Below are 26,960 nucleotides of genomic sequence, written 5' to 3'. Positions count from 1 at the left end.
TAAAAAAAAGAAAAAAGAAAGAAGACTCAACACAACTAAGGAAAGAATCAGTAAACTGGAAAATAGGACAATAGAAATTTCATAAATCAAAGCACAAAGACAAAAAAATGAAATTAAAAAAACAACAGAAAGAGGATCCTAGAATTATCGAACAGTCCAAAATTTGTATAATTGAATCCTAAAGGAGAAGAAAGAAAGAATTAGGTAGAAGATATATTTGAGCACAAAATGGCCAAGAATTTTCCAAAAATGATGAAACACATCAAATCCAAAGTATGAGAGATAAAAAACTAGAACAGAAGATAGGTGAGAGGAATTTGGAGTATACAGTTATAAGTTTCTTATACTACACAAGAAGTAGTATAACATAATTTGAAGGTAGACTATTATTAAAGATGAATATTTAATACCCAGTAAAAATTCAAAGGGGTATAAATAAAATAGAATTGGTTTTTAAACAAAAATAATAACTCTCTATGGTAGAGTTTATAACCTGTCATACATGTAAAAGCAACAAAAGCAACCACTAAAATATGAAGAGTTCTTTAGATTTAAAAAGCATATCAGCGGTTGCTTGGGGATGCTAGTAGTTAAGGGGTTGACAGTTTGCATGGAGTCCAGGCAAAAATGCATGAAGTAATGGAGTGATGGATATGTTCACTATTTTGATCGTAGTGATGGTTTCATGTGTACACACATACCAAAACATACCAATTGTGCCTTGAAATATTAATTTATTTATATCAATTATACCTCAGTAAAGCTGTTTTTAAGCAACTCAAGCAAGCAAACAGCCTATTTAAAAAAATGAGCAAAATATTTGAACAGACACTTCCCCAATGAAAGTATATAAATCCTCAAACAAAACATGTTCATGAAAAGATGCTCAGCACCCGTAGTCATTAGGGAAATGCATGTTAAAAGTACATTGAAAATTAAATTAAATTAAATTAAAAATATAAAAAATTAAATTAAATTAAAAAAAAACTACATTGGATGTCCCTTCACACTCCTAAGGTGTCTGAAACATTGAGTGGTGATGAAGATTCCAAACAACTGGAACTCTGATACATTGTTGCTAGAAATAAAAAATTACACAACCACTCTGGAAAACAGTCTGGCAGTTTCCTGCAAAGTTAAACATACTTATCATAAGACACAGGCAAACACAGGTGTTCCTAAGGTATTTTATCAAAGAGAAATGGAAGCCTGTATTCTTACAAAAAAGCTATACATGAATGTTTCTGGAAACCTTCTACATGTCCCTTGAGAATGGATATACAAACTGAAATGCCCATATACAAGGGAACACTATTTAGAAATAGAAGGGAACAAATTGATACATACAACAACACAAATGAATCTCAAAAATATTTTACTTAGTAAAAGAAACCAAATGCAATGGAACATTTACTATATGACTCCATTTATATAAAATTCTAGAACAGGCAAAGCTAATCTATGGAATAGCAAATAGATTGGGGGTTGCTCAGGGCTGGGGATGGGAAGAAAGTGGATGAAAAGCAGCACAAGAGATCTTTTCAGAAGGTTAGTATTATTCTAAATCTTGATTGTCGTAGTAGTTACATGAGTATAGAAATTTTGTCAAAATTCATCGGGCTGTATGTACAAAAATGAGTGCATTTTATTTTATGTAAGATTCACTTTAATAATGTATCTTTCAAATTAAAAAAGGAAATTTAAGGTCATAGTGGTAGTCAGTGAGGGTAAAGAAATCATCCCAGTATCTTTTATCTACACCAAACCCTACACTTAACTTTTTTTTAAAGATTTTATTTATTTATGTGAGAGAGAGAGAGAGAGAGAGAGAGCATGCACAAGCAGGTAGAGCAGGAGAGGGAGAAGGAGGCCAATGTGGGCTCCATCCCAGGACTTCCTCACACTGCAATCTCCTTTTAAAGGTCTGATCAGAAGTAAAGATTAAAAAGGTTTTAAACTACATTTTCAAAGTCTTAGCACTAAAGAAAAGGCCGTTTTCTGGGCTGTGCATTCCATTTAATAGAACTATCCATTCATATTCATCCTCTTAACCTCCCAAGAATGAAATGCTTGATAATTTCAACATAAGGAACACCACCAGAAGGCTTCATCTGTTGAGAATCAGTACGTTAACTTTCAAAAGCAGGATTCAAATTAATATGGACACTGACAACTGTGTCAAAGAGCAAATAAAATATGCATAGAAGAGAGATTGGAAAAACACACCCCAAAATGTCAACTAAGTTGCGGTACTATGGGTGATTACTTTCTCTTCTACTTGTTGGTATTTTACTGTTTTTATGATAATGGATTACTTTGTGATAAAAATGAGTAAAAATTATCGGAAATTAAGCACATTTCTCATTGCCCCACATATCTCTTTATCTGAAAGTTTCACGCACCTGACACTGACAATATTTTAAGATGAGCAGAACACATATGCTTTTGCTAACTTCTGAATATCTTTCCTAATTTTGAAAAGGGAGTTTTCCTGCCTAGAGTTTCTATTTTCTAGCACAAAGCTTGACTTGAGCAGCTGTATAAACACATATTGAAAATCCATACATTGCCAATAGAAAGTCAAGCAGGGGCAGAGAGCATACTCTACAGGCATCTGCCCTTAGATCCTCCTCCCCAAGGACATTGACCTCTGAATAGCGTTGACAGGGCAGGTCATTCATCTATCCTAACACGGCTCTCCTACCAGCATTTCCCTTGACTTCCTAGAAGAGTAGGGCGGCCAGTCCACCCTCTTAACCTTCTAAGGAGCTGCCAAATTACTCATCACAACCAGACCTAGGAACAGTTTTCCTTATTTTTTTATACTCAAATTTCTACACATTTTTTTATACTATCTTACAAACCCCAAATCTGCCTTGTAAGGCGAGAGCCTGAAATTTCGGTGCTCAATCTACAGGTAACTAATATACATCCCATGATATTCTTTATGGTCTCTGGTCCCTAATATGAGCTCAGACTGTTACACCAGGTAATTACAAACCAGAAGCAAATGACTTACTGGGCGAGGGAGGTTAAGACCGGCAAACAACCAAAAGGAAAGAACATAGCCTCAGCACTTTTCTTTATGAAGCCAAACTGTATTTGCTTCCCTTTTTTATGAATATAAAAGAAGACATTGCAAGCTCAGGTGGAGGTCTGTTTGATTGCTTCAAAGCCATTCCAGACCATCAAGGCAACCCCGTGTCATCTACACTTTAATATTGATATGGGATTCTAAAGCAAACCCCAAAGCATGCCACTGTGAATTGTGTCTTCATTACTTTCTTAGTCCTCTCTGACTTGTCTGGCCTTAATAAAGTCCTTGTCTCCCTCTTCATCCCTGTTTTTAACATTGATATTATTGGCTCCTTTGTGATTGCTTCTGTAACAGACTAATATGAGAATTGGAGATGATTTATATAAAAATTCAATAAATAGTTATTATTGTTGTTTTCATTAGTACCATGATCTACCTGTATCTTCCCCCTCTCTGGTCCCCAAAACCTTGTTTTCCATCCTATCAAATTTGAAATCTTTTTATGCATTCTAGACCCTTGCTGCTCAAAGTGCACCCGCAGACCAGCAGCATTGGTGTCACCTAGGACTTTGTTTGAAATGCACTATCTCAGGCCCAAACCAAGCCCGCGAAATCACAGTCCACCATTCAGCAAGATGGTCCGTATGCACTCCGTACTAGAAAAGCATGGAGCTAGAGCGCTCATAGTTGGGGCCATTTTGCTTGTTTCAGTTTTCCTCTAATCTTCACTCTGCCTCTAATATCAGCGAACTAAACTTGGTAGTCTTTCCTGGTTTGTGTTTTTCCCACACACTGTCTGACATTGCTAAATAAACTCAGTATCCTTGCCCCTTTTTTATAACTGTCCAGATTTTACTAGTTATTCAAGGCCCGACTCTAGGTCAACTTTTTCTTTGATGAAGAATTCAGAAACATTGTTTGACTTTGTTCTCTGACCTGACATCAGCACTCACTGCCTTTGCCAGACATAGATGGCACTTAATTTTGCTGAAGATATCATATTATTACAGACTGTCTTTTTTCTGCTTTATGCCTACTAGTTTCGTGTAATAGTTGCATTCCCACAAAAAGACTGTAGAGACCATATCTTACAGCCTCTATTCAGGATTACTCTTACCTGTGGTACTTAGAAAAATACCTTGGATGGATTGAGGCTAAGTTTCTCAGACATCAAACAATAATAAAAATGTGAACTCTAGAAAAATGGCAGTATGTTTAGAAACATTACACTTTTTCAATGAGCAAAAATTTCACCTTCTAAGTTATTCTTATAACTGGAAACTTAAGGAGCATGGGCATACTCTCCAATTCTGTGACTTCTCTTTGGTACTTTCTTGTATTTTCCGGCTGTTGGTGGAAGTTTTCACTCTTCACCCATTCTTCTGAGTTCAGTGAGCATCTTTATGACCATGACTTTGAACTCTTTATCAAAGTCATATATCACTTAATCTGTGTTTGATTAAGGTCTTTTTCTAAAGTTTTATCTTATTCTTTGTTTGGAACTTATTCCTGTTCCTTCATTTGCCTGACTCTGTTCCTTTCTATGAATAGGATAAAACAACCATCTCTTCTCTGCCACTTGCCCCTCAGCCCCAGGCTCTACCATGAGCAGAAACAAGGGAGCCTTGCCCATGCACAGGCCAGCATCCCCGCATCAGCCACCTCCAAGCTGGGCCTGCCTTCCAGAGTCTTATATTCCAGCCCTCTGTATTTAAGAGTGGATTTTATCTTCTAAATCTGCATTTACTAGAAATGCAGTTCTATAATAATCGTTCCCACTTAATTGTTGTATCACCAGGGAACTGTTACTATGTAATATTTTTCTTGGACTATAAGATTTGAAAGTAAAATAAAGGCATTATAAATTATATATTACCTTACTTTTATGCCTAATATAATTTTTACATGAAGAAAAAAATCATTATCAATTTTTAGTTGGTACAGAATGAAATAAAAGTCCTTAAGCAGAAGGCATGTAAGCTGACTTTATCACTCAAAATATGTTTGTTTTGTTTTGTTTCATTGAATTCCTTCAAGTGATACATGTATGTATGTGTGTGAACATTATGTGAGCATCATGTGAACATCAACTTTCAGTTAATAGGCTGTACTATTTCTTTTTAGTAGACATGTTATCCAAGTATAGCATGAAGTGCACAAATATTAAGTGTACAGCTCAGTGAATTTTTTACTAGGTAAACACATCCATGTAACCACCATCTAGATTAAGAGAGAGAATATTACAAGCACCCTAAAAGACTCTTTTATGTTCCTTCCTAGTGCTTACTGCCCTCAAAGGCAACCACTAATCTGACTTCTATCTCCAAAAATCAATCTGCCTATTGTTGCAGTTTATAGAATGTGAAATAACAGGATACACTTATTTGCATCTGACTTGTCTTGCTCAAAATTACATTAGATCCATCTATGTCTATGTGGCTTGTTAGTGGTCTCTTCTTTTTTTATTGCAGGTACTATTTCCTTGAATAAACCTAACAGTGTATACATCCAGTTTACTGTAGGTGGGTATTTGGCTTGTTTCTGATTGGGGTTATTATAACTCATGCTACCATTAATTTTCTTATAAATGTTTTTCGTCACAAGCTATACTCATTTCTATTGGGTATATTCCCAAGAATAGATGTGTTGGATTGTAGGGTTATACATATATTTATGTAGCTACTACCAAGTTATTTTTGAAAGTGATTATGCCAACTTACACTTCAACCAGCATCATATGTTAGAGTTGTTCCACATCACTATCAACATCTAATATTGTAAGGGGATGGGGTTTCTTTAATTTTAGGCATTCTGGTGGGAATGTACCAATATCTCTTCTTAGTTTTAATTTGAATTTGTTGCATTTTGAGCAACTTGTTATATGTTTATTGACCATTTTGATTATCTTCCTTGAACATTTTTTACTTGGATTTTTATTTATCTCATTGATTTGCAGGATTTTTTTTCTGGATACATATCCTTTGTCTATGTACTAACTTTCATGAAATATGTCACTTAGTAAACATTCTTAAAATCTCAGTGGCTTAGAACTACAAATATATATTCCATACTCACTTAATCTGTTGCTTGCAGGTCTGTTCAGTTCTTCTGGACTCTGTTAGGCCAAGCTGGGTTCAGCTTGGCTTGGCTCACTTGGCTTTGTCCATCTTTCATTCTAATAAAGGAGTGATAATTGGATCCACTACTTGGGATACCCTGTTCTCTCATATTTGAAGGTTAGAGCAAGAGGTGGTGCTGGCATAAACTATTAATGACTCTAAAAACAACTATTGTGAGGGCTCTTGGGATGCTCAGTTGGTTGAGCACTCCACTCTTGGTTTGGGCTTAGATCATAATCTCAGGGTCCTGGGATGGAGCCTTGCAGTGGGCTCTGCACTCAGCTGGGAGTCTGCTTGAGATTTTCTCCCTGTTCCTCTGCCCCTCCTCCCACTAGTGTTCACTCACTCTCTCTTTCTCTCTCAAATAAATAAACAAATAAATACAAAACACCTATCAGTCATGGAAAACATCATGTCCCTTTAGACACCATTGGCCAGAACAAATCACAAGATCAAGCCCAAAGTCACTGGGACAGGGAAGTACCCTCTCCCTAGAAGAGAGGATTAAGGGGACCAGGGAAAGCAGGATGAAAACAGTGAACAAATAATAAAGTGTACCACAGTTGGAAGTGTATTACAAAGACTTCTCAATCTTCCTTAATAATGTCTTCCAATAAACATAAATTTTTAATTATAAGGAAGTGTAATTTAACAAATTTTTATTTCTGATTTGTACTTTTTGTATTTAATTAAGAAATTTAATCTCATAAGAACATTATGAGAACAGTATTCTTCTATGTCAAGGACTGGCACCATTTCTGTAAAGGACCAAATAGTAAATATTTCTGCTTTGTAAGCATATGCTGTCTCACAACCATTCAATCCTGTCACTGTAGCACAAAAGCAGTTAGAGACAATATACAATTGAATGGGTGTGGATGTATTCCAGTAAAACTTTATTTACCAAAATAGGTGGCAAGCTGGATTTGCTGAACCGTGTTCTAAGATATCCTCTAGATGTTTTATTGCATTCACAATTAATATGTCTGGAATTGGTTTTTTGTGTTTGATATGAAATAAGGGAACAGTCATATTTTAGATATGTACATCCAATTGACCTAGTATCATTAATGGCAAAGACACTTTTTCTAATGTGTGAGAGAAATGTCTTTGTCATTAATCAAGTGATTATATGTGCAAGTAAATTTAACAATTTTGATCTTTTTCAAATATTTATCTTCTCTCGTTGACCCTCTAGATTTCTATATGAATTTTAACAGCCTTTTTATTTGCAAATACACACATACACACACACCTGCTAGAATTTTTATTGGTATTGGATTTTTTTTAAATACACATGCATTGGAAGGGATTGAAAACTTCTCAGTAGTTTTCCAACATATGGATATATATATTTAGTTAGTTTTTTAAATTTCTCCCAGTAATAATTTGTAATTTTCTGTGGAAGATATGCATATTTACCAGAAGAGAACATTTTGTAATGTGAAACAGTCAATACAACCGGAAGGTATAATAACCCTAAATATATATGCAGCTTAGAATATAGCTTCTAAGTATATAAAGGAAAATGTAATAGAATCAAAAGGAAAACCAGACCCATAATCATAGCTGGAAATTTTAGATCTCTCTGTAAAAATAAAAGAGTTGAATAACGAGATTATCAAACACATCATAAACATATACTGGATCATAAAACAATTCTCAAGTGTGTCCTGACTAGCTACTGAGTGTTCTGTGTGTTCTGACTAGAGTGCAATACATTGAAAAATTAATAGAACAAACTTAACTATGTTTATCTAATCTTAGTAGAAGAACTATATCAACTTTGTTTTGGTTAGTACTGGGATGGTAAACCCATTTCATCCTTCTACTTTGAACTTTTCTATAGTTTTATGCTTAAGACATGCCTTATTGTGGCAGGCTATGGTTGATTTTTGCTTGTTTAAAATCCAGCCTGGCAATCACAGATTTTTTAAGCTAATGTAGTCTAATTAAAAGTATGTAGTCTGTTTCTTTTTAATGTAATTACTGATATTAAATTACCAACCCATTTTCTTTCTTTTTTTTAAATTAGTTTCAACAGTAGAATTTAATGATTCATCAGTTGCATACAACACCCAGTGCTCATTACATCAAGTGCCCTCCTTAATGTCCATCACCCTGTTACTCCATCCCCTCACCCTCTTCTCCTCCAGCAACCCTCAGTTTGTTCCCTATAATTAAGAGTCTCTTATAGTTTCACCTCCCTCTCTGTTTTTTTTTCAATTTTTCCTTCCCTTCCCCTATCTTCATTTGTTTTATTTCTTAAGTTCCACATGTGAGTGAAATCATATGGTATTTGTCTTTCTCTGACTTACTTCATTTAGCATAACACCATCTAGTTCCATCCACATCATTGCAAATGTCATTCTTTTGATGGCTGTGTAATATTCCATTGTGTATATATACCACATCTTCTTTATCCATTCATTTGTCGATTACCAACCCATTTCCTATCTCATCTTCTTTTTTTCTTTCTTTTTTGCTCTCCTTTGGATTATTTAAGTATTTTTATTATTTTAAATTAACAGTATGTGTATTGACTCTCTGCCCTTTTTATGCTACTATGATTACTTATCATAATTCTACCTAAATTTTAAAGACCACTTTAAATACATCATTATTATTATTGCTTATAAAAGTCAATATACATATAGTTCGTTGTTTATCTTTTCTGGTGCTCTTCCTTGCATTTTTATTCATCTATCTGCTATCCTTTTTCCTTTACTCAGAAAGCTCCCTTAAGCATGGCTTTCAAGTGTGGACCTTCTGGCTATGAATGCTTTCCATTCTTATTTGTGTGAAAGTATCTTTATTTTGCTTTAATTTTTGAAGAATATTTTCTCTGAGGGTGCCTGAGTGGCTCAGTTGGTTAAGCATCCAGCTGTTGCTTTTGACTCAGGTCATGATCTCAGGGTTGTCAGATCAAGCCCCACATCAGGTTCTATGTTCAGCAGAGAGTCAGCTTGGGATTCTCCCTCCCCCTCCCTCTGTTCCTCCTCTAACCTCTCTTTAAAAATATACATTATTTTCCCCTCTGGATATAGCATTTGAGATTGATAATTATTTTCTTTCAGCACCTTGAAGATATCATCTTTTCTGATTTTCCTGATTTCTCTTCAATTCAGCTGTTGCTCCTTTAAGGGTTACAACTCTTTGGGAGGAGGGGCCTGCTTTTAAAATTATATTTCTGTCTCTAGTTTTCATGTTTACTATCATATATATAGGTATTGGCTTCTTTATATTATCCTGTTGGGGGTTTGCAGAACTTCTTAAATCTATAGCTCAATGGAACCAGCACTTCTGGAAACTTTGAGTGAATATATCTTCAAATATCTTGCTTCATTTTGAGATCCCAATTACATATGCATTAGGACTCTTCACTATGTCCCATTTGTCTCTAATTTTTTTGTTTTTTTTTTAAATCCTTGTTGCATTTCACGTTTCAATCTGGGTATTTTTGAATTTTGCTCTTTCATCCTTATAAACTATGTTAAACCCAAGGAATGAATTTCTAATTTTAATCATTATATTTTTCAATTCTAGAATTTTTTCTTGATTCTTTTTCTTTTTTAAAAAGTCCAGTTCTCTGGTAAATTTTCCATCTTTATTTTCTTGAACATATTAATCTTAGTTACTTTAATGTCAACCTGATAACTCCACAATTTCTGGGTATTCTATTGTTCTGGTTCTATTGAATGTATTTATTTATGATTTTTGGTCATTTGGTTTTATTTCCTAGGATGTCTGATAATTTTGATTGAATGTCAAACATTGTCTGGGAAAAGATACAAAGGATCTGGATGAGATTATCTTTTACGAAAAATTTAATTTTCTTCTGGCAGAAACTGTCTGGGAGGATTACTCTGACCCACTCAGGGCTATATAATTTCTGTTTGCTCTCATTTCTAGGGCATAGACATTCAGGAGATCTCAACTGAAGTCCTGGGCGTGTCATAGTCGGCCCTCCATAGTTGACCTGAAACCAAATTGTGTCTCTCCAGAATCCTGAGACTGCCAAGTCTTTGCTTTGTGCTTTAGCAATGGTTTTCTATTTTGTTTCCTGGTCTCTTGCTTTTGGCTTCACTCAATATAGTTTCGTAGTTATGCACATCTCAAGGGGAAATTCCGTGTAGTTCATTGGGCTTGCTTCTTTGCAGTGTCTTTTATCCAGAATCTTGGCCCCTTCAGTCCTGGCTATCCTAGTAACCCTAAACTTCAACTTCTGGCTGCCCAGCCTGCTGAAACTGATGTAAGCTCTAAACTAATGCTTTCAGTTCAGCCTTTATGCACAATGCTTGGAATCAACACTCTCTAACCCTAAACAACTGTAACACTAATCCTAACAAATGGAATAAAAGCAGATAAGGTGTGGCTTATCTAGGCGTGTTTCCCTTTTTTCTGGCTGCTTTAGTTGCTCTAATACCTTCAAGCAGTTGTTTTCCGTGTGTGTGTGTGTGTGTGTGTGTGTGTGTGTGATCATGCTGTTTTTAAATTTACCATTTATATTTGTTCTGTAGATGGGCTAGTCTGTCATGGACACAAGCAAATATCTCTGCTATTTCCTTTCATTTTATACCTGGCCAAATGTATGCATTCATGTTTTATCCCTATACCCTAAAAGAACTTAGGTTGTTGATCCCTGTTCTTTTTGAGCTGTGCGATGAATGAGTACTGAGTTGGAATTGTGTCTCTCTCCATATGGAAGTGTCAAGCATTCTGCCCTTTGGACATATCAACATGATTACTTTCATACTCACCAAAAGTTGTATCCTAAAATCTGTTGAAGTACAGATTTTCTAGCAAAATCTGTTTTCTTTATATTTCTATTGATTTAAATGCCTTTACTATTGTAATGAGCCTTTGAGTTCAATTAGGAAAGTTAAAAAGTAATAATTATAGCCTGAAACCCAGGGCATGGGTTATGGGGTGGTAAGAATTAAGGACATTAATTATTGTTGATACATAGACTAAACACTGAAATAGCTCGGTTTTATGTCACTTATGTGTCTTACCCTTTATATATCCAATCAGGATGTATCTTTATCCCCTGACCAGTCTGACCCAATTCCTCATCTCTCTCCTCTTTTTCCTATGCTGCCATGGCAGGCTTTCTCCGTCCCTTGTCGACTTAATGTGTGTGAGGGCTGTAAAAAGAAGCTAAGTAGTTCTGGCACAGTAAAAAAGTGTGGAGGCAGTGCTGAACAGCCAGAGGACACAAGAGCTCTACCATATTATACTGTTTGTCACTCTGATGTGAACAATGGCTGTGAGGTTATTAAACAGATTTTCCTGGGTTTTTCTTCTCATTAGGATTTTGGCATTCTCTCCCCATGCCTTTGTCCCAGGTTTCTTTCCATTGTAACCTCTTAATTATAATGCAGGCTTGAGAAGAGGAAGCACCCACTGGAAACCAAGCAGTGGTTCAATTGTTCAAAGCCACTTGGGTATTCATTTGTTTATTTGTTCCTAGGTTTACAATTCAGCCCTGTTAACTCATGGAAACTGCTCTGGGACAGATTTAAATCAAAACAGACAGTTTCCATTTTTGCTCTGAAAATCAAATGGGAAGATTTGTTTTAAATAGATGGTTAGTGGCTTGCCCCAACACACTTGGAATGTGTGTTTACTTTTTAGATACAGGATAATGTATTTTTTTACAAGTCCAAACGCTTCTGACAAAATAAACAAAAAAAAAAACACACCTTATGTGTTGAATGAACTATAGTGAAAAATTGAAAGGACAACGCCTTTCTGCACAAATACAAGTTTCTTAGCTGGAACAATAAAGTTTCCTTGAAAATTTATGATAAATAAAACTTTTTATATAGGACCTTCTGTCAAAAAAAGAAAAAAAAATCTTATTCTTTAAGCAGGTCATTCTACTTACTGGTATGAATATTTCAATATGTAAAAATAATTCTAATTTAAAATTATATTTGGGTTTTAGTTTTAAGTCTATAAACTGTGTTTCTAAGTGATGTTCAAATTCTTAGCATTCTATTGACTAAAATCTACTTAGTAGCCATAATATGCCTTGATAATAGCACATGAGGTTTATTCTGACAAATTCCTCTTTAAAAAATAGTTAACATGCCTTTAGGTTTTTTGGGGATTTTTTTTCATGTTTGTGTTGAAAGAGTACCAGAATTGAATTTGAAATAGCTCACTACTCAAAAGGATTGGAATAAGCATTGGTAACAACCAGTGTAAAGGTTTAACTTTATCCTATAATCAGTGAATTATTTCATCTCTATTGACAATGTGTTTGTCAATATGTTTCTATTAGAGACAGAATCTTATCTTAAAAGAGCATACCAGGAAGCGGGGTGGGGGGGGAGGGATAACTTGCAGGAATATGTTTTTAAAACAGATCTTTATTATTGAGATTAAAACAATTTAAAGCTGTGCAAAGTATTCTATAGAAGTTAAACAAAATTTATGGCACAATTTTCAACCTCAACAACTTAAAGTCTACACAAGTTTTGTCTGTATGGGACTCCAAAGGACCTGCTCACATCCATGGATTTCTTTATTGCTTCTCTCTGTACAATCCCACCTTCTCCAGGGAGCTCCTATGATCAAGTCAGAAATGAAGCAGCATAAAGAATTAGCATTTTTCAAGTCTCAAATTCAATCCACAGAAGCTTCCCTTTCTAGAATCCAGGGCTGTTTAAGCAAATACCACTTTGTCACCCCAATTTTCTTGGTATCAGACTGTTCCATACTGTTTGAAGTCTGCAGGCATAGATACAGAAGTGGTTTGAACAACTTGATTACATATAGCAGTTTGAATGTAGGTACCAAAACAATATTTGAAATATGAGTGTGAGGGGCACCTGGGTGGTTCAGTCAGTTGAGAATTCAACTCTTGATTTTGGCAAAATTCATGATCTTGAGGTCTCTGCATTCAGCAGGGAGTCTGCTTGAGATATTCTTTATCTCCCTCTCCCCCACCTGGTCCTTTTTTCTCTCTCTAAAAATAAATAAAAATAAAATCTTAAAAAAGAAATATGTGTGTGTATTTGGTTATTATATTTTTTAAAGGTTTGCATGGTTGTTTTGTTTTTTGCTCCTAAATACCTGACTAATCTTTGATATATTCCAATGGGCTGTTATGATCAGATTGCTCACCTTTGCCCATGTGGCCACTCCAAAAAAAGGAGGCTCCATGGAAATAGGACTCACATCCAACCTGTGGCATCCTGTTGATCTACTTTGACCCTTGTAGGAAATGTTTTCTTTTCTCTGGGCTAACAAAAAATGATCCATCTTTTTGAGGACTTATAGGATGACAACCCTCCTCCCTTTCTCCAAAAGTGGTAGAAAAGTGATCGATCATCTTCCTTTGATCAGGATGCTCCTTTTTCTTTCTTGCCAGGCCTCAGAGGTACATAGCTTTATCCAAACCCTGTGTCTCTGTGTCTGCCCATCTGAAATTAGAGAAAGAATCAACTATAATTCTGGAACTAAAAAAAAAATTGATTTTAACCAAACTAATAGAAAAGATAAACAAGACAGATATTTCCTTTCTTTGAGTTGGATACTAATAAATACTGCAGCACCTGTATCCCTAGAACTTGGGACTCTGGGGAAACAAGTTTTATTGCAGAATTCCAGATTTCATCCAACAGGTGAATTAAAATTTTGGATGTTGATGAGCCTATCCATTATCACAGAAATCGTACTGCATGAGGGTGATAATCTGTGTAACTCTGAATAAAGCTTCTCTTCCAGCATGTAGCACTGTAAAAAACAATCTAGTGTGAAAATCAATATCAATCTAAGAGATATGAGCCATGTTCGTTACTGAGAATGTATCATTGAATGCCACTATTCTGTTTTCCCTCAGCCATGCTCCCTAGGCTGCATGCCTGTCTGTTTTAAAGCTAGTTTATAAATATAGATTCCTTTTAGAAAAGAAGAGGATTCATTTACTTTAGTTCAGGTGCCCTATTTGGAGCCACTCTTTATAGGTAGGGTTTCAGCTGCTGGGGGATTTCTCTTAAGTTCTATGACCATTGTCACAAGAAGAAGCAGCACTTGGTGATGGCCACTTGTCATTCAGCTACTTTATCAAAATTCCAGGGGTATGGCTACCTCTTGATAAATACAAGGCTTTTTCATTCCTTTCACCCTCTCCTTCTCTCTCTACATTAATTGTGGTTTTCTTTGCATTTGACAAATGCTTGTGCAACATTCTTTACTGTATTTTTTCCTTGTTGGTATTTAAATCAAAAGTTGATGATTCTTAAAGTGACACCTTTTGCCCATATAATATTTCTTATTTATATTTATTATTATATGGGCAAAAATATAAATATTTAAGAGGTTAAATATTTAGAATAAAAGATTACATCAATAATGTTAACACTTGCTCCTTAGGAACAAAAAAACTAAAACTGCTTCAATCCCTTAAATGTAAACTTTCTGAACTTGCATTCTTCTTTAGCCCCCCACTCTTTAAGGTCATGTCAGAATGGAAAGCCCGAGACCAAAATAAGATTTTATTTATTTATTCATGAAAGACACAGAGAGAGAGAGAGAGAAGCAGAGACACAGGCAGAGGGAGAAGCAGGCTCCATGCAAGGAGCCCAACGGGGGACTCGATCCTGGGTCTCCAGGACCAGGCCCTGGGCTGAAGGTGGCGCTAAACCACTGAGCCACCCGGGCTGCTAAGACAAAAATATATGTTGATATTACTTGGTGAGGAGAGAAAAGTTCTAGAACCTAAGTATTTTAGCTCTGTAGATGATCAGAGCCAGTTTCCTAGGCATATGACCTGGGCAGTCACACAAGATCCCATAGTCGGATCCATGCTTGTTGAAATGCTCTCCTGTCACCATTTGAAATTCCTCATAATTTTTGAACAAGGAATCTTACACTTTTATTTTGCACTAGGCCCCACAAATTATGTAGCCAACCATGGTTATAATTTTCCTTGTGCCTGGCAAATAGAGTAACAGTATGCCCCAATTTGCTCTGGGCAATCATAGGTTATACCTGTTGTCTGTAATAGTGATTTCGTGGCATCTTCCCTTCACTCCTAGAAATACTCTCTAGTTCAGAAAATAAAATATATGGTCATCTATAAAAGAAAAAAAATGAATGGCTGAATAAAAACTGAAAATGAGCTGTGATTAGAAGTCTGTGCATAGGGGCGCCTGGGTGGCTCAGTGGTTGAGCATATGCCTTTGGCTCAGGTCGTGATCTCTGGGTCTTGGGATTGAGTCCCGCATCAGGCTCGCCGCTTCTTCTTCTGCCTGTGTCTCTGCCTCTCTCTCTGTACCTTTCATGAATAAGTAAATAAAAGATTTTTTAAAAGAAAGTTTGTGCATATATATATATATATATATGGGCCAAAAAGAGTTGGCCAATTGTTTAGTTTTACCTAGAACCCTATTAATGTAATTCTTCATGAAAAATGGTTGCAGAGTACCTATGACATGATATATGCTGCACCAGGATCATACTTATAAAATTTGAAAGTTCTATATTCACATCATTCTAAGATGTTATTATTTAAAGGTTGGAATTATCAGATCAATATATAGTGTGATCAAATACACAAACACAACAATCTGCTAAAAGGACACACAAGGTAGAGGAAAGCACTGGATTGCTTGAAGTTTGGTAGTTCAAATGGAGTTCATAATTGAGGAAGGCCTTGTAAATACCTTTCTGTAGATGTAAAATATGTGTCCTTGTTTACAAGACTGCTTTGGTCTCTTGATATAGACTCCATAAGAGAGACTTTTCCAACCTAGAAATTAGCAGGATATTTTGCAGGGGTGACAAAAGGAGAAAGGAATTTTTGCATATGGTAAACCGAAGAGAACACAGATCTTTTTGCTCAGTACTAAAAGAACTTTATTTTTCTGCTCCTCTGCCTCCCTTCTTTTTTTCCCATCACGTTGAAGAACCAACTCAGAAGGATACCTTTCTATCTTACCTTCTTTCCCCCACTCCTCTTACATTACCTTCATTGGAAATAAAGTACATTTTGATTGATTAGAGTGAAGAAAAGTAGTTCATAGAAATCATTGGAGATTTTTTTTTAAAGACCACTTATTTTAATAAATGTCTATTTCAACTTTTTTACAGTAGAATAAATGTCTTGATGACTGTAGATATGTAAGGCTGTTTGTTAGCATCCAGAACCACAACAATGATGGTCTTCCTGACGGGTGTGTAGTCTTCAGTAATTATAAGGGATTACTTGTCTGAAACCGCTGTTAAACCAGCAGGACTGCATTTATGCATCCATCATTTTCAGGATTGTTGGTAACCTGGGCATATTTTCCCCAAATAACTTTGTCTCCTTGTGTCACAAGGCCCAACTCACTCACGTTCACTTCAATGACAGTACCTTTGGTAATAACACCCAAAGTTGTATATAGTGGGGATGAGGGATTCTTTTTTACACCAAGTATTGACAGGCAAAAGGTGGCTTTCAATTCAGGATGTGTTACATGGGCCTTTTTGAAACATAAGCCCATTGGCCTAATGAATCTCTCGTATTTAGGTGGTTTTCTAGTAAAGCCGCCTCCAACAAAGCAGACTTTAGTGACCATCCTCTTCCATGCTTTCTTTTTTCTCTTTCCTGTTCGAATGACTTTAATACTTCTGTTTCTCCCTGAGCACGAACTTTGGGTAAAGGAGCTTCCCACTTTCCCGCTTTCTCTTTTCGCTTTTGTTTAATCATATTGGAAAGTACTTTAGCTCGGGACTGCCCCTCCCTGTCCAGTAGATATGCAGGTACTGCTCCCTGCGGAGTCTTTTCATCATGCTTTTGTTTGGTGTTTCTCTTTTCATGCATCTTGATAGTCTTTTTCATTTGTATTTTCTCAGCATGGCGCTGTTTATGGTAGAGCTTAGCTTTCAGACCAATCATCTTTTTTGCTTTTTTTGAACGTTCATGAGCCTCTCGACCTTCTTTCTTTCTCTTTTTCTCATGGTAATCCAAACGATAGCCATAGCCTTCCAGTGTAACTCAATATATTCATTTTGTGGCCTGGTGACTGCTGCCTGGCGCCTAGAGGCTCTCTAGCTTCGGGCTCCTGGCCCGCGAGCTCCGAAATCATTGGAGATTTTGTAACCAAACTAGTTTGTTTTGAGAGCCTTATTATTTTGTTATTCTTTTTATTCTTTTTTAATAGATTATATCTCACAATTTGCAATACAAAGCATTGTCTTCTCAAAGTGGTATTAAAATATATATAGTACACGCTATAAAGCTGAGATAGATTTCTACTGATAAATAGGAAAGGAAAATGGGATATTGAAAGGATGTCTGCACTCCTATGTGTATTGCATCATTATTTACAGTAGTCAAGATATGGAAATATTGTAAATGTCCATCAACAGATGAATAGATAAAGAAATTGTGGTATGCATACAATGGCATATTATTCAGCCATGAGAAAGAAGGAAATCTTGCCATTTGTGACGACCTGGATAGAACCTGATAACTTTATGCTAATAAGTTCTGTAAAAACAGAGAATAGAATGGTGATTAACAGGGGCTAAAGGGTAGGAGAAGAACTGGGGTGATGTTATTTTAAGGGTATAAACTTGCAACAAGTGGATAAGTAAGTCCCAGAGATTTAATCCAAAGCATAGTGATTATATTAACAATACTGCAGTCTAAACTTCAAAGTCGCTAAGAGAGTAGATCTTAATTGGTCTCACCAAAAAAAAAAAAAAAAGAAACAATAATTGTGTGACGTAATAGAGATGTTAGCTAAGGCTGTGGGAGGTAATCATATTGCAGTATATAAATGTATCAAATTAACATGTACATCTTAATGTTACATGTTCACTATATAGTTAAGAAAAGAAAGATTTTTTAAAAGGTCATTTTAAGATGTATTCTCTTGAGCGTAAGTTTGCCATTTCAGAAAAACTTTTCAATCAACTCTTCTGCCTTTGGCTCAGGGCGTGATCCCAGGATCTGGGATCAAGTCCCACATTCGGCTCTCTGCAAGGAGCCTGCTTCTCCTTCTGCTTGTGTCTCTGCCTGTCTCTCTGTGTCTCTCATGAATAAATAAATAAATAAATATATTTTTTAAAAAAATGGTAAAATGCTAAAGTGCCCATTCCTTTCACCTAATAATTCACCACATCCTTCAAACATAATCCAAAATGTGGGAAATGCTATGCACAAAAATGTTCATCACAGTAGAATTTTAATTCGTGAATAATGAAAAAGCACGTATGTCTGTCACAGTAGGGAAACAGGTAAATTATAGTATATGCTGTATATATAATATATACAATTTTCTATCCTTTTTTCCAGTTAATATTATAACACAAGCATTTTTCCAACATAATTCAAAGATCATAAAATGCATTTAGTGGCTGCATTGTATTTTCCTAATTATCTACACCATGAACATATATAATTTTTATAGCTGGAAATAAAACCTTTAAAAAAAGATAAAATATCCTGCAAGTGGCTTTGTATTCAAATAAAAAGCTGGTCTTGCTCTAAGATACAAGAATGATGAACACTCAACTTTTTTGTTGTTATGCAGGAATTTTGGTTCTAACTATAGGGACCAAAGTAAAATATTTTTAGAAATATTACGAGGAATAAATCACTTCATTTTATTCTCCAGTAAGAAATCAAAATGTTACAGAGCCAGTTCTCTGAGTAATGTTTTTAGGTTGAGTGAATCTGCATGATAATTTTCTACATAGTCTTTCTCTGTATCATATTGGAGAAGCATGTCAAAAATGTGGTGATGCAACCCGATTGATTACCAGCAGAGAATGCCGCCCTTGGGATGCTTTTCATCTTCTTTCATTTTCATCCAGCCTATGCCTACATCTAACTAAAATTTCATATGAAAATCTTATACTAGAATGTGAAGAAAGCTCAAGGAATAAAGTCTGACTTACACGTTTGCACTGGAGGAAATCCGTGAACTCCATCCTATGGTCCTTGCTCTAGCAGAGCACATAGGAACTTCACGAGGAATTCTGCCAAGAGCAAGATGGTGAGGTAGGCCTCGGTGGTGTCAAATCGGATTAGTTCTGTCTGCCTTGGCCTGGCTGAGTGTTACAGAGGATGGCACTCTTTTATTGTGTTTAACCACTTGTGCTTCAATATATTTTTATCTTCACAGACAGCTAAGTAGGCAAAATTTGGAGCAGCTGTCTTTTATGGAGGTGGTAAATTTATAGCATATATGTAATATGTGTTTTGTAAAAAAAACAAAACAAAACAAACATATTGATCAAACCAGCTTCCTTTATTATACTTAATATGCAGAGAAAAATGCAACATTTCTTAGCAGAGAAAATGCAACATTTCTTAGCATTCTCATATGTTGTCTCACTCAAACAAAATGGAAGGAAAGCATTTAATAATACTCTGAGTTTTAGAGTGGTCCTTAAAAGACCTTCAGTAACTTATGACAGTATTCTCATAGAAGAGTTTATGCTCAGTGTGCCCTTCCAGAACATTAGCCAGTCAAATCAGTGAAGAGAAGTGAATGGTTAAACAGCTTGTTTTATTAAATGATCTAGCTCATTCTATCAAAAATTTTTACTCTGGGGGTCCCATGATTCTGCAGGTCATGTTCCTCAAAAGCAGACCTGAAACAGAGGCAGGTGCTATGACGAATTGTTCTCCAGCACCATACTTGCAAGAGAGTGAAGTAAGAAGAGGGAGATGTGTGTGCTTAGACTGCAACAGAGGCCCACTAGAATGCTGAATCTGGAAAAGCCCTTCAAAGATGCCTGAGTCAGAAGAGCCAGACCTCCATATCCCTGCATTGACCAATCATTCATTGGGTGGGAACTGCCTCCAGGTAGAGAGTAGAGCCTGCAACAAGGTGGTTGCCTTCGGCATAAAACAACCCTGGATTGAAATCAGCTGTGAATCATCTAGTTTCCAGCACCATACCTGGAAACTAGAGAAAGTGTGTCTTTTGTCCTAAAGGAGGAATCTGGGCAGCACACTCCAGCATCCACTACAGTCGACTTCTTTGACCATTCAGATTCACTTGCTTCGGATAGTAAGTTGCCACGTCTGGGAGTAGAATCCTCCAGGATTCTAGTTCATCTTTTCTCCTAAAGGAACTATTAAGAGGAACTTTTGTGAGATGAGCTACACTCTACTCTATAGCTAGTCTCACAGCCACGATTAATACTTACCATCTCCCTCCCTCCTTGATGACCCACTTTTTACTTATCCTATGCAGAGTTATCATACCTATTGGTCACTAGTTTACCAGTGGGAATGGGAGAGAAAGTGACCCAGATCAGATCCCCATTGTGGGGGGTAGGAGGGTTGGAAAGCAAGAAAACCTGCAGGTGGAACTTACCGCAGGCAGCCCAGGTGGCTCAGCGGTTTAGTGTCATCTTCAGCCCAGGGTGTGATCCTGGAGACCCAGGATCAAGTCCCACGAGCCTGTTTCTCCCTCCGCCTGTGTCTCTGTGCCCCTCTCTCTCTCTCTCAATGTCTCATGAATGGATAAATAAAATCTTTAAAAAAAAAAGTGAAGGTGGAACTTATTGCAATTCTTACTGTAAATTAATTCCTTCCCATGATTGTCATCTGTGAATATGTTTATTAGCATATGAATGCCTATATAATTTTTTCCAATTTTATTGAGATGTAATTGACATCACTTATGAGTTTCAGGTATATATAGCATAAAATTTTGACTTAAATATATTATGAAATGATGACCACAACAAGTTCAGTTAACATCCGTCATCTTCTATAGCTATAATAAAAAAAGATGGGGGAAAAAAGGAAAAATAATTTCTCCATGTGATGAGAACTCTTAAGATTTACTCTCTTGACACCTTTCCTGGATATCATATAGCAGATCTCACCATAGTTGTCATGTTATATATTACATCCCTAGAACTTATTTATCTTATAACTTAAAGTTTCTACCTTTTGACCACTTTCAATTGTCTCCCAGTTTGCCCTCCACATCCCACTCCCACCTCTGGTAACCACAAGTCTGATCTCTTTTTCTATGTGTCTGGGGTTTTCTTTTCAAAAGAAAAGAAATCTAAAAAAATTTAGATTCCACATATAAATGAGATCCTACAGTATTTGCCTTTCTTTGTCTGATGTATCTCAGTTAGTATACTCCTCAGGGGGTGCCCTTCATATTGTTGCAAATGGCAGGATTTCCTAATTTTTATGACTAAATAATATTCCATTCTGTATATATACCACAACTTATTTAGCCATTGTCGGTCCATGGACACTTAGGGTGGCATCCATGTCTTGGCTACTGTAAATAGTGCTGCTGTGAACATGGGAGTACAGATGTCTATTTGAGTTTTTGTTTTCTTTTCCTTTGATAGAGCCCCATCTTTGAGTCCCCAATCACTATACTCTTCTCAGACTACTTTTTTTTAAGATTTTATTTATTTATTCATAGAGACAGAGAGAGAGAGGCAGAGACACAGGCAGAGGGAGAAGCAGGCATCATACAGAGAGCCTGATGTGGGACTCGATCCAGGGTCTCCAGGATCACGCCCTGGGCTGCAGGCGGTGCTAAACCGCTGTGCCACCAGGGCTGCCCTCTTCTCAGACTGTTGATGCACTTGTCCATTTACTGTCAACATTGGGCAGGAGAGTACCAAAAAGAGTGCTGAATGTATGTTTCCTGTAATGGAATTTCAGAAATTTCCTGTGCCAGGGTATGTGAGGTAACCAGGAGGCAATCATACCTTCAAGTTTAATGGGTCTCTTAACCATTTACCCTGGTAGGAGTGTCCCCCCTTGGGGAACTAGGACCTCAAGACCTACAGAGTTCTGGGGACAAGAAACACAAATCTGCAAGTAGGTCACTGCACTGATGGTTTAAAACAAAACAAAAAACAACCCACTCCTACTTTTATTCTTGGTTTCTAGGCCTGTGTACTCTACCTTTTTGGTATGTAGCCTTGCATCATAAAATGGCCATTAATTAGGGTGATTGGTTTCTACTGCCTCATGGAGGATGGTGACTCATCTTCTCAGGGTATCATCTCCAACCTGATGCCTTAGGCATATATTCCAGAAGCTGTTTCATTGCTTTATGGGCCAGCATCTTCTGGATAGTATGAGATAGGGCCAGTGAATCCCCCGGTCATGTGTCCACCGCACATAATTCTGACCTGAGACAGTATGATGTGGCATCCTGTGTCAGAACATTAAATACTCTTAGAGCTACAGATAGTGGCACTGATTGTAAATGGATCTTTCCCTCATTAAGCCACTGATGAGACCAGAGCCCTGGTTATTTGCAGTGCAGCCTGGTAAGGCATTGAAGGAGAAAACCCAGTTAATTTATACCTAGACTTTTGACCTACAGAAACTGTGTGTTCTTTTAAGCCACTAAATTTGCTGTTAATTTGCAATGCAACTTGAAAAACTGATGGGGGGGTGGTGGGGCAGCCTGGGTGGCTCAGCGGTTTAGCGCCACCTTCAGTCCAGGGCCTGATCCTGGAGACCCAGGATCGAATCCCACATCGGGCTCCCTGCATGGAGCCTGCTTCTCCCTGCCTATGTCTCTGCCTATCTCTCTGTGTGTCTCTCATGAATAAATAAATAAAATCTTTAAAAAGAATAAAAAACTGATACAGGCCCTGTGGACAAAAAAAAAAAAAATCCAAATCTGCAACATTGCTTATTCTAGTCAAGATGAATTGTTGCCTTTCTAGGGTAAAAGGGATCCATTGTTATCCATTGCTAACAAGTGGATGATTGATCTTAAGGAATGGTTCTATTTTGAGGGCTTAGTATTAAGTGGTCTCTTGTCATGAACACACTATGAAGGCACACACGAGAGTTGTGTCTTCCTACAATGTCAGCTTTATTCATTCATAAAGCAAAGCTAAATCACAATTAAAAAGCAGGTTCAGGGTTCCAAACTCGATGACATTTCACCATGTGATTAGACCTGGCTTCTTACACAGCACACAGAGCAGGACAGAAGACAAACCACACGACAAACCAGATAGCAGAAGAGTGCAGTAAGCTAAGGAATCAAACGCAAAGTCATTCTGTGGGCACACAGTTGAGATAAGGCCTCGTCTGCTCTGGGTCAGCTCTCAGCACTTACTGCTTCTTCTGTTCCAGCAGTGAAGGATCTCGGTTCTGTTCAGAGATCAATCGGGCAGAGCCTTTGGCGGCAGTTGCCTTTTTTAAGTGGTCAAACCTGTCTGACAGAAGAGTCTTGACAGCTTGCTGCCAAAATTCTTCACTTTTTAAAGAGATTTAATCAGTTTTGGGTCCCTGCAGACCTCCTCTGGTTCTGCTCATTATCAGCTCTGGGGTGTCAGCTGACATCAGTCCTGGCGATATCTCCTAGTTGCAGCACCTTAACTGCTTGCATCGCTGCTTAACACAGGCTTCTGCTTGACATGAGAGACTCCGTTTGGCTCTCTCCATCCCTGTTGTCTGCAGATTTGACATTTGGCGGTGGTAGTTGCCGTATCAGCCTCAGTGAGCGGGATCTGTGCTGCTGGGCCCAGGCACAGTTCCCATTCTCACCACATAAACATTGTGCCAGCACTTGGGTCACTAATAACAGAGGTTGGCTGATGTCCACTGGCTTGTTCCATTTATTTGGTCATTTAGTACATCTTCCATGGTAGATGCTCTCTGGTAAGAATCACTATGTAATATAAAGGTCTTCACACTGTGTGCCCATACCAATATATCCATGAAATGCCTGCTCTCCAACACTTTTGAGCCCATCCTTCCAGTCTCTCCCCTTCTAGGACCTTGGCCAAACATTCAAGCATTTTGCCACTGTCCGTGAATCCATATATATTCCAAACTAGGGCTTGTTCTCTTTCCACACAAAGTGAATGACCAGGTACACAATTGAAAGCTCTGTCTCCTGGGAGCGTTTCCTCTTACCACAGGCTCTAAGGGCAAGCCCCCTGCAGCTCTAGTACCGCAGCAGTCTATTTTTAGCATGCACTCACATATTGAGCTATAAACCAACCAAAAGAGTCCTCTTCCTTCTTGATCAGCTAATCAAAAGTGTTGTTTCCTCGTAGGCTTCCACGTGAGCTAAAAAAGAGGCACTGATATAACAGTGGTGGGTGGGTTCATGGGAATATGGTCCATCTGCTCAAGACATTTGATCATCCTCTGGTTCTGCCAGTTCTTGACCAAAAATGTAGTACTTCCATCTCACAGTAGATTATCTGGAGCTCAGATCATGATGGGCAGATACTTCTGGCCCCTTGATCACGTGGTGTCCTATGGTCGGTATCAGGCCCAGTAGAACTCAAGAAGCAATTTTTCAAATGATGTGAAATTTTCTACTGTGGAGCATATAGTCCTTCTTCAGAACTCATGAGTTTAATGGTATGATTTTCCTATTGTGATTCACCATAAACTCTGCATGACATTTTTTCCCACCACTGTTAGATAATTCTAATATCTGGTCATATGGCCCAAAGAAAAGGGCTGGTTGCACTGCAGTCCAGATGTGCTGTGCAGTCCATTCAGGGTTCTACTCATATCTGGACATCTTCAGTGTTCCCTGGTAAGTGGGTTAGAGCAATACTCACATGTATAGAACATGCTATCTCCAGAACCCAAAGGGACCTACTAGGGACTGTGAGATATGCAAGGTATAATTGTCCATTTGCTTTGAAGGAAATGTTCTGACATCTCCAGATGATACAGTGGACCCCTAAATCTTCACAAAGTGTGTATCTCCCACTCTCTGGAGCACATATGTCTTTTCATGTTTTCCAACATACTTGCCATTTCTTGTTTATCTGGTTTAATGACCATAATGTCATTGATATAGTGGGCCACAGTGATGCTCTGCATCATTTTCTGACAGTCCAGGTCCTTTTAGACTATGTTATGACATAAGACTAAAGAACTGATGTGGCTTTAGGAAAGATTGTAAATGTACATTGTTGTCCAGCCCACATGAATCCAACTGCTCTGTTGTACCTTCCAGATAGGTATTAAAGCACATTCACCAGTTAATAAATTCTTGGATCTATTCTTGATCTACCCTATACTTGAGGTCAGGGAAATATGGTCTAGCAAAGATAGCACAATTAGTACAACATTACAATTGCATCTACTTGGCTGAGTTTGTAATAGTCCAATGTCATCCTCCGGCATCAGTCTAGTGTTTGTTAGGGTCAGAATGCTGAAATAAATAAAGATATGATAGAGCCCCCCATCCCTCGTCCTTTAGGTCTTCAATGGTGGCACTAATTTTTGCCATTCACTCTGGTATATAACTGTTTTAGTTGCTAATTGTCTGAGGGGAAGCAATCCCAAAGGTTTCCACTTGACATTCCCTGCTATAATGGGTCTAATCCCACAGACCAAGGAACAGATGTGGGAATACCACCAAATATGAATAAATGTCTATTCTAAGTATATATGCTGAAACTGAGAAAATTGGACCCAGTGGACCAATTTTGAGCCCACACCTGAGCCAGGACTTTATTTCCTAGCTTTAGATATCCTCATGCTAATGGGTCATAAACGATGCTTTGGATTTGGGTCAACAGCCATCAAAATGTCTAGGTAGTAGCCTTCTCCAGTGAGCAGATACTCAAGTAAATAACCCTAAAGTCCCTTTGGGAAGGGACTAAGAAAATCATTACTGTATGTAGTTTTTTTTTTTTTAATTTATTTTTTTTTTTAATTTTTATTTATTTATGATAGTCACAGAGAGATAGAGAGAGGCGGAGACATAGGCAGAGGGAGAAGCAGGCTCCATGCACCGGGAGCCTGACGTGGGATTTGATCCCGGGTCTCCAGGATCGCACCCTGGGCCAAAGGCAGGCGCCAAACCGCTGCGCCACCCAGGGATCCCTGTATGTAGTTTTTATGGTCCTCTCTCAGGAATTTGGGCTCTGAAAACTGGCTCAGAAACTGGGCAAGAGATCATGACTTACTATTGGAGGAGTTGCTCTCATTGTGGTTACCCACTCCTGTATTCCTCTAATTTTATAGATTGAGCAGTTTCCTCATCAATTACCCAGCTGTCTTGTCCCTAGTGATATGGATTCTGTTACCATCTCTGTAGCTCTCTACTAGTGAGGACTCCCTGGCTGCTACTCCAAACTTGTCATTCATTATGACAATTGTACATACCTTGCTGCTGGTGATCAAATGCTACTCTCTGGCTTCTATTATATCTGTATCTTACCATCCCTATTACTATCACGGAAACTGTGTCTATAGTAGAATCTCCTATGATGAGCCCTGGCTTAAAGTAGATAGCCACTGAACACTTCAATGATACTCTTGTCCCTTCCACTAGTTAACACCTTATTTTGGAAAACAGAGTTTCATTTAGGCCCTCCCATGGAACACATTCAGATGGTGGGCTTTGGCCTTGCTTATATCTACCATAGGATTCCCACATTTCTGGCTCTTACCATCATCCATGGCACTTTACTTCACTTGGTATGGGCCATTGCTTTCTTTAAACTGCAAAGCGCGGGATGCCTGGGTGGCTCAGTGGTTGAGCATCTGCCTTCAACTCAGGGCATGATCCCAGAGTTCCAGGATCGGTCCCACATCAGGCTCCCTGTGAGGAGCCTGATTCTCCCTCTGCCTGTGTTTCTGCCTTTTCTCTCATGAATAAATAAATAAAATCTTTTTTAAAAGTAAATAAACTGCAAAGCACCATCACAGAAGCATATTAGCTTCTTTTCTTGGAGTCTTTGACAGAGGGTTACATCCTTATCACAGAATAGTGTTCTCTTATCAATAAATTCTCCTTTCCAACTTTATGTTCTGCCCCCTTAATTCAACATCTTTGGGATCCAGTTTCTAAACATACTCT

The 26,960-nt window shown here is 37.6% G+C and overlaps 1 pseudogene; it reads right to left on the bottom strand.

Annotated features, from left to right (window-relative positions):
- Positions 1–16,206: 16,206 nt before the first annotated feature.
- LOC140622584 (ribosome biogenesis protein NSA2 homolog) lies at positions 16,207–23,510 on the bottom strand (annotated as a pseudogene).
- Positions 23,511–26,960: the final 3,450 nt, after the last annotated feature.

The sequence above is a fragment of the Canis lupus genome, chromosome 32 (assembly GCF_048164855.1).
Source record: "Canis lupus baileyi chromosome 32, mCanLup2.hap1, whole genome shotgun sequence".
Classification (NCBI taxonomy): Eukaryota; Metazoa; Chordata; class Mammalia; order Carnivora; family Canidae; genus Canis; species Canis lupus.
The sequence above is the reverse complement of the archived record's forward strand: the minus strand, read 5'-3'. Positions and strand labels throughout refer to the sequence as shown.